Source organism: Schistocerca gregaria, unplaced genomic scaffold (genome assembly GCF_023897955.1).
Source record: "Schistocerca gregaria isolate iqSchGreg1 unplaced genomic scaffold, iqSchGreg1.2 ptg000483l, whole genome shotgun sequence".
NCBI lineage: Eukaryota > Metazoa > Arthropoda > Insecta > Orthoptera > Acrididae > Schistocerca > Schistocerca gregaria.
In genome coordinates this window covers 561,931-570,041 of record NW_026061892.1, presented here as the reverse complement: position 1 = coordinate 570,041, position 8,111 = coordinate 561,931, and the positions used below count along the sequence as shown (strand labels likewise).

Sequence of the window (8,111 nt, the reverse complement as noted above, 5' to 3'; positions counted from 1 at the left end):
CCGCCGGCAATGCCACGACAGCACGCTCCTGAGCCTCTGTCGGCAGCGGCAAGCTCAGTTGGGAGCAAGGGTGTTCGCACTGAAACCGTCTACTCGCCTAACTCCGGGCGATTGCGCCTCTCTCGAAACCGACCAAGTACCTAGGACGGCGCCGCGCGCCGCCGGGACCTGAGAGGGTTTAGAGGTGTATCGTGCAGGGGAGCTCGGCCTCCTCCTGTTTGCAGAATAATTGAGCGGACGCTTGCGTGTTCGCGCGGGCCCCCTGGACACACTCCCGGGCGGCCGGCTGCTCAGCTCTAGTTGACGCAGCTCCCTGGTTGATCCTGCCAGTAGTCATATGCTTGTCTCAAAGATTAAGCCATGCACGTCTCAGTACAAGCCGCATTAAGGTGAAACCGCGAATGGCTCATTAAATCAGTTATGGTTCCTTAGATCGTACTCACGTTACTTGGATAACTGTGGTAATTCTAGAGCTAATACATGCAAACAGAGTCCCGACCAGAGATGGAAGGGACGCTTTTATTAGATCAAAACCAATCGGATTGGCTCGTCTGGTCCGTTTGCCTTGGTGACTCTGAATAACTTTGGGCTGATCGCACGGTCCTCGTACCAGCGACGCATCTTTCAAATGTCTGCCTTATCAACTGTCGATGGTAGGTTCTGCGCCTACCATGGTTGTAACGGGTAACGGGGAATCAGGGTTCGATTCCGGAGAGGGAGCCTGAGAAACGGCTACCACATCCAAGGAAGGCAGCAGGCGCGCAAATTACCCACTCCCGGCACGGGGAGGTAGTGACGAAAAATAACGATACGGGACTCATCCGAGGCCCCGTAATCGGAATGAGTACACTTTAAATCCTTTAACGAGTATCTATTGGAGGGCAAGTCTGGTGCCAGCAGCCGCGGTAATTCCAGCTCCAATAGCGTATATTAAAGTTGTTGCGGTTAAAAAGCTCGTAGTTGGATTTGTGTCCCACGCTGTTGGTTCACCGCCCGTCGGTGTTTAACTGGCATGTATCGTGGGACGTCCTGCCGGTGGGGCGAGCCGAAGGGGTGCTTTCGCGTCCCGAGGCGGACCCCGTTTAAATCCTACCAGGGTGCTCTTTGTTGAGTGTCTCGGTGGGCCGGCACGTTTACTTTGAACAAATTAGAGTGCTTAAAGCAGGCAAGCCCGCCTGAATACTGTGTGCATGGAATAATGGAATAGGACCTCGGTTCTATTTTGTTGGTTTTCGGAACCCGAGGTAATGATTAATAAGGACAGGCGGGGGCGGGCATTCGTATTGCGACGTTAGAGGTGAAATTCTTGGATCGTCGCAAGACGAACAGAAGCGAAAGCATTTGCCAAGTATGTTTTCATTAATCAAGAACGAAAGTTAGAGGTTCGAAGGCGATCAGATACTGCCCTAGTTCTAACCATAAACGATGCCAGCCAGCGATCCGCCGCAGTTCCTCCGATGACTCGGCGGGCAGCCTCCGGGAAACCAAAGCTTTTGGGTTCCAGGGGAAGTATGGTTGCAAAGCTGAAACTTAAAGGAATTGACGGAAGGGCACCACCAGGAGTGGAGCCTGCGGCTTAATTTGACTCAACACGGGAAACCTCACCAGGCCCGGACACCGGAAGGATTGACAGATTGATAGCTCTTTCTTGATTCGGTGGGTGGTGGTGCATGGCCGTTCTTAGTTGGTGGAGCGATTTGTCTGGTTAATTCCGATAACGAACGAGACTCTAGCCTGCTAACTAGTCGCGTGACATCCTTCGTGCTGTCAGCGATCACTTTTCTTCTTAGAGGGACAGGCGGCTTCTAGCCGCACGAGATTGACCAATAACAGGTCTGTGATGCCCTTAGATGTTCTGGGCCGCACGCGCGCTACACTGAAGGAATCAGCGTGTCTTCCTAGGCCGAAAGGTCGGGGTAACCCGCTGAACCTCCTTCGTGCTAGGGATTGGGGCTTGCAATTGTTCCCCATGAATGAGGAATTCCCAGTAAGCGCGAGTCATAAGCTCGCGTTGATTACGTCCCTGCCCATTGTACACACCGCCCGTCGCTACTACCGATTGAATGATTTAGTGAGGTCTTCGGACTGGTACGCGGAATCGACTCTGTCGTTGCCGATGCTACCGGAAAGATGACCAAACTTGATCATTTAGAGGAAGTAAAAGTCGTAACAAGGTTTCCGTAGGTGAACCTGTGGAAGGATCATTACCGACTAGACTACATGTCTTTCGATGTGCGTGTCGTGTCGCGCAACACGCTACCTGTACGGCAGTAGCCGTGCGCCGCGTGCGGAATCACGCGTGCCTCTCAAAACTAGCGGAAGTGTCGTTGTTGTTGTGTGGTACGAGCGCTGAAGCTCTGGAGCGGCAGGCCTGCGGTACCTGGCGCCTGGCGCCGGTTTTGAATGACGTTCGCCCGAGTGCCTGTCCGCTCTGGTGTGGAGCCGTACGACGCCCATCGGCTGTGACGCCGTTGGACACAAAAAAATAGTGGAACAGGGGCCGTCAGACGCCTCAGTCCCGCGAATGCTACTGTTTTGAAAGAGACAGTGGGAGACTGAAAAGGAAAAGATCACCCAGGACGGTGGATCACTCGGCTCGTGGGTCGATGAAGAACGCAGCAAATTGCGCGTCGACATGTGAACTGCAGGACACATGAACATCGACGTTTCGAACGCACATTGCGGTCCATGGGTTCCGTTCCCGGGCCACGTCTGGCTGAGGGTCGGCTACGTGTACTGAAGCGCGCGGCGTTTGTCCCGCTTCGGAGACCTGGGAGTGTCGTGGTCGCCTGTGTGGCCGGCCGCGTCTCCTTAAACGTGCGATGCGCGCCCGTCGCCTGGCGGTTCGCATACCTGTACTTTCTCGGTAGCGTCCACAGCCGGCTGGCGGTGTGGCGCGCGACACCTCGTACAACGACCTCAGAGCAGGCGAGACTACCCGCTGAATTTAAGCATATTACTAAGCGGAGGAAAAGAAACTAACAAGGATTCCCCCAGTAGCGGCAAGCGAACAGGGAAGAGTCCAGCACCGAACCCCGCAGGCTGCTGCCTGTCGTGGCATGTGGTGTTTGGGAGGGTCCACTACCCCGACGCCTCGCGCCGAGCCCAAGTCCAACTTGAATGAGGCCACGGCCCGTAGAGGGTGCCAGGCACGTAGCGGCCGGTGCGAGCGTCGGCGGGACCTCTCCTTCGAGTCGGGTTGCTTGAGAGTGCAGCTCCAAGTGGGTGGTAAACTCCATCTGAGACTAAATATGACCACGAGACCGATAGCGAACAAGTACCGTGAGGGAAAGTGGAAAAGAACTTTGAAGAGAGAGTTCAAAAGTACGTGAAACCGTTCTGGGGTAAAAGTGAGAAGTCCGAAAGGTCGAACGGGTGAGATTCACGCCCATCCGGCCACTGGCCCCCGCCCTCGGCAGATGGGGCCGGCCGCCCGCGCGGAGCAATCCGCGGCGGGGTCGTGTCCGGTTGCCTTTCCACTCGCCGCGGGGTGGGGTCGTTCCGGTGTGTGGTGGGCCGCACTTCTCCCCTAGTAGGACGTCGCGACCTGCTGGGTGCCGGCCTACGGCCCGGCTGCGCAGCCTGTCCTTCCGCAGGCCTCGGTACACGTTGGGACCCGAAAGATGGTGAACTATGCCTGGCCAGGACGAAGTCAGGGGAAACCCTGATGGAGGTCCATAGCGATTCTGACGTGCAAATCGATCGTCGGAGCCGGGTATAGGGGCGAAAGACTAATCGAACCATCTAGTAGCTGGTTCCCTCCGAAGTTTCCCTCAGGATAGCTGGTGCTCGTACGAGTCTCATCCGGTAAAGCGAATGATTAGAGGCCTTGGGGCCGAAACGACCTCAATCTATTCTCAAACTTTAAATGGGTGAGATCTCTGGCTTGCTTGATATGCTGAAGCCGCGAGCAAACGACTCGGATCGGAGTGCCAAGTGGGCCACTTTTGGTAAGCAGAACTAGCGCTGTGGGACGAACCAAACGCCGAGTTAAGGCGCCCGAATCGACGCTCATGGGAAACCATGAAAGGCGTTGGTTGCTTAAGACAGCAGGACGGTGGCCATGGAAGTCGGAATCCGCTAAGGAGTGTGTAACAACTCACCTGCCGCAGCAAGTAGCCCTGAAAATGGATGGCGCTGATGTGTCGTGCCTATACTCAGCCGTCAGTCTGGCAGTAACGGCCGGTCCTCGGGGCCGGCCGCGAAGCCCTGACGAGTAGGAGGGTCGCGGCGGTGGGCGCAGAAGGGTCTGGGCGTGAGCCTGCCTGGAGCCGCCGTCGGTGCAGATCTTGGTGGTAGTAGCAAATACTCCAGCGAGGCCATGGAGGGCTGACGCGGAGAAGGGTTTCGTGTGAACAGCCATTGCACACGAGTCAGTCGATCCTAAGCCCTAGGAGAAATCCGATGTTGATGGGGGCCGTCATAGCATGATGCACTTTGTGCTGGCCCCCGTTGCGCGAAAGGGAATCCGGTTCCTATTCCGGAACCCGGCAGCGGAACCGATATAAGTCGGGCCCCTCTTTTAGAGATGCTCGTCGGGGTAACCCAAAAGTACCCGGAGACGCCGTCGGGAGATCGGGGAAGAGTTTTCTTTTCTGCATGAGCGTTCGAGTTCCCTGGAATCCTCTAGCAGGGAGATAGGGTTTGGAACGCGAAGAGCACCGCAGTTGCGGCGGTGTCCCGATCTTCCCCTCGGACCTTGAAAATCCGGGAGAGGGCCACGTGGAGGTGTCGCGCTGGTTCGTACCCATATCCACAGCAGGTCTCCAAGGTGAAGAGCCTCTAGTCGATAGAATAATGTAGGTAAGGGAAGTCGGCAAATTGGATCTGTAACTTCGGGATAAGGATTGGCTCCGAGGATCGGGGCGTGTCGGGCTTGGTCGGGAAGTGGGTCAGCGCTAACATGCCGGGCCTGGGCGAGGTGAGTGCCGTAGGGGTGCCGGTAAGTGCGGGCGTTTAGCGCGGGCGTTGTCTGCTCTCGCCGTTGGTTGGCCCCGTGCTGGCCGGCGGTGCAGGATGCGCGTGCCTGCGCGGCGTTCGCGCCCTGGTGCTTCAACTTGCGTGCAGGATCCGAGCTCGGTCCCGTGCCTTGGCCTCCCATGCATCTTCCTTGCTGCGAGGCCGCGTCCGTTTAGCGTGCTCCTCCGGGGGCTCGCGGGTGCGCGGATTCTCTTCGGCCGCCATTCAACGATCAACTCAGAACTGGCACGGATTGGGGGAATCCGACTGTATAATTAAAACGAAGCATTGCGATGGCCCTAGTGGGTGTTGACACAATGTGATTTCTGCCCAGTGCTCTGAATGTCAACGTGAAGAAATTCAAGCAAGTGCGGGTAAACGGCGGGAGTAACTATCACCGCCCGCGTGATTCACTCCCAGGTAGTCGGAGACCATCTCCGGCTCGACTGGTGTCACTCCCAGAAGGCGGCCTACTACGACACGCCATCCATCCGGCGTGCCATCTCCAATCTGCACCGTGACGTCGAGGAGGTGACTGTGTCCACCGTGACATTGAACTGGAGGGGCGTATAGTCTCCAGCGTCGGCGAAGGATCTCTGCGCATTAGGATTTCGACCCCGAGAACTGGCGGTACTCAGCACGAGAGTACTGCAGAGCTGCTGCACAAGTTACCGTATTTACGAGCGTATGACGACCGCAAGGCCGATGCCACGAGCCGGCGTCGGATAGACTGCTGGATATTATCTTCGCCTTGACTCCTGGGGCCTATTCACAGGAGGAATAACCGTCTTTGTTCTTTGTTCTTTGTTCTTCCTCTCTTTATCTGTCTATTTGTGTTTTCTTCCTTTTCCAATACATTTATTGTTGTTCTTATTCGCCCTGTAAGTCCCCACCTCGGTGGCGGACATTGGCGTACAAAATGTGATCTATTGTACCAATATACTGTATTGTATTTATACTTGTGTTATTCTACGGAATAAAGACGGCTTGTCATAGCCAAATGCCTCGTCATCTAATTAGTGACGCGCATGAATGGATTAACGAGATTCCCGCTGTCCCTATCTACTAGCTCCGGCTGTCTCATGCTGTGGGCCTGCAATTTGCGTGGTCCATGGTTGGGAATAGGCAGCGGGGGAAGGATGCGTCTCGACCAGCTTAGCCTCTCCTTCCCAAGTGCCCCTGCCCGCCTTCTCGTAGTGGAGCTGTTAAGCCTTCGGGCGACCAAAGGGCAGGGGGGCGACGGTGTGCTGAACATCTTGCACACCGGTTCCGGCGGCTGCATTCTTCGCGGCGGGAACCTGGCCCAAGTCGGCGAAGGTCACCCGGCTTGCCCCTGGTTATCCGGGGCATGATCCGCCAAGCCGGGGCGTGGTGACATGTCCCCGGTTAGGTTAGATGGGTCCAGACCCCTGAACGTCTGGGGGACCGGCCCGGCACCTGAGTAGGACCGGGTCTTTAGCCTTTGGTGGGAACTCGGCCTAGTAGGGGGCGAAGGACGGAGAGTGAATGCGCTCTCCCGGAATGCGGGAGGCATTCGTCGGTAAGGGAGCGGGTGAAAACTTCGATGGTGCAGCCGTCGAAGAGGACTAGTGCGCTGTACCCACGGCGTGCTAAACCTAGCAGCTCTGTTGTGGAAAGCTCTTGGTCAAGGGGCGGGACCGGTGAGCGAGCTGCATTTAGCCTCCCCCCATGCCAGAGAGGCCGGTCCGGGGAAAGAGATGGGCCTCCACTTTTTCACTCTCTCATTCGTCAATATGGCTGATAACGTAGAGAGTGATAATGCACTCGAGGGTAATTCGGTGTTGGAGGAAAATTTGACTGTCGCTGAGCTACACACGCGGTTTTTGAAGTTGCTAGATTCCAGTGTTAAGAATGGAAAGATTAGCAACTACGCGATCAACCATATTCGGGATTGTGTAGCTCGATGGGCGATGGCCCACTCTCAACTTGAGGGTCGGTTGTTAGAGTTAGAGAAGGAGAATGAGCGTCTTAGAGGTCAGCCCGTAGTGGCACGGTCTTATGCCGCGGTTGCGAGTGCCCCTGTGGTTAAAGCGCCGTCGGCAAAGGAAACTATTGAGCAAAACATCATAAAGACATACCTGACTGTATTTATTAAACTGAATGCAGGCGAGGATATTCGTGCTGTTAAGACTGCTTTTGAGAAATGTATTGATCCCAAACGTGACAAAATCAAAATTAACACGGTAAGGACTGCTAAGAATGTACTGATAGTTGAGACAGCTACGCAAGAAGACAGTCAGAGGATAATGGCGAATCAGGAATTGATGGAAAATGTTAAGTGCGAACCGCCAAGGAAACGCAGGCCTTTGATGTGCCTGTATGATGTTCCTACTTACATGAATGCGGACAGCCTACTTGATGCGATCTATACACAGAATTTTGACGTGTCTATGACGAGGGAGGAGTTTGATAGTCAGTTTAGATTGCGATTTAAAGTAGGGCCGAGGGAGAAGCTAACTGTGCATCATGTGGTGGAGGTCTCACCCGAATTGTGGAAGCCATTAACAAGAATCGGGAGGCTATATGTTGGTTATTCTGCATTAAACATTAAGGATTACTTGGCGGTGCCACGATGCACCAAGTGCCAAGATTTAAACCATACAAATAAATATTGTAGTGAAGATCAGGCTGTATGCGCCCACTGCGGGCTGGTGGGGCATGAAAGGAGGGACTGCCCTAATAAGGACAGACGACCTGTGTGCATACCGTGTAAGAAACGTGGTACGAAGTGTGGAGGACCGAGGGATTGCCCCACCTACCGAATGTTCTTAGACAGGATTGTACAGAGGACAGATTATGGCGACCCATAAGGCGCCAAAGAAGAAGTCACCTAGTAAAGAAAGGAGGGACGCAGAGAGGTGTAGGTTAATTCATAAGGCTATGTCCACAGGTTCTTTACTCTGCCCCGACGTTGTTCGGGGTTCCACAGGCAGTCTGGTGGTGGAGGTCGGCGTCCAGATGGAGGTCGACTTGGAGGAAGCTATGGGTCGGCTAACTTGTCGGCCATTGAGTGCCCGTGTGGAGGGGCCTGCGACGCAAGATTTCTCAAAGCAAGATCAACATGGTGTGTCTTTAGTCCCTACTGAAGTCGGTGGTGGTGGTGGTGGTGGTGGTGGTGGTGGTGGTGGAGG

At 55.1% G+C, this 8,111-nt stretch overlaps 2 non-coding genes across 2 annotated transcripts; both read left to right on the top strand.

The window, feature by feature from the left end:
• Positions 1 to 310: 310 nt before the first annotated feature.
• Positions 311 to 2,207, top strand: LOC126313532 (small subunit ribosomal RNA). The gene has a single exon (XR_007555217.1). It is a non-coding gene; the product is annotated as a small subunit ribosomal RNA (ribosomal RNA).
• A 364-nt stretch (positions 2,208 to 2,571) lies between these two features.
• Positions 2,572 to 2,726, top strand: LOC126313443 (5.8S ribosomal RNA). The gene has a single exon (XR_007555141.1). It is a non-coding gene; the product is annotated as a 5.8S ribosomal RNA (ribosomal RNA).
• The last annotated feature ends 5,385 nt before the right edge of the window (positions 2,727 to 8,111 follow it).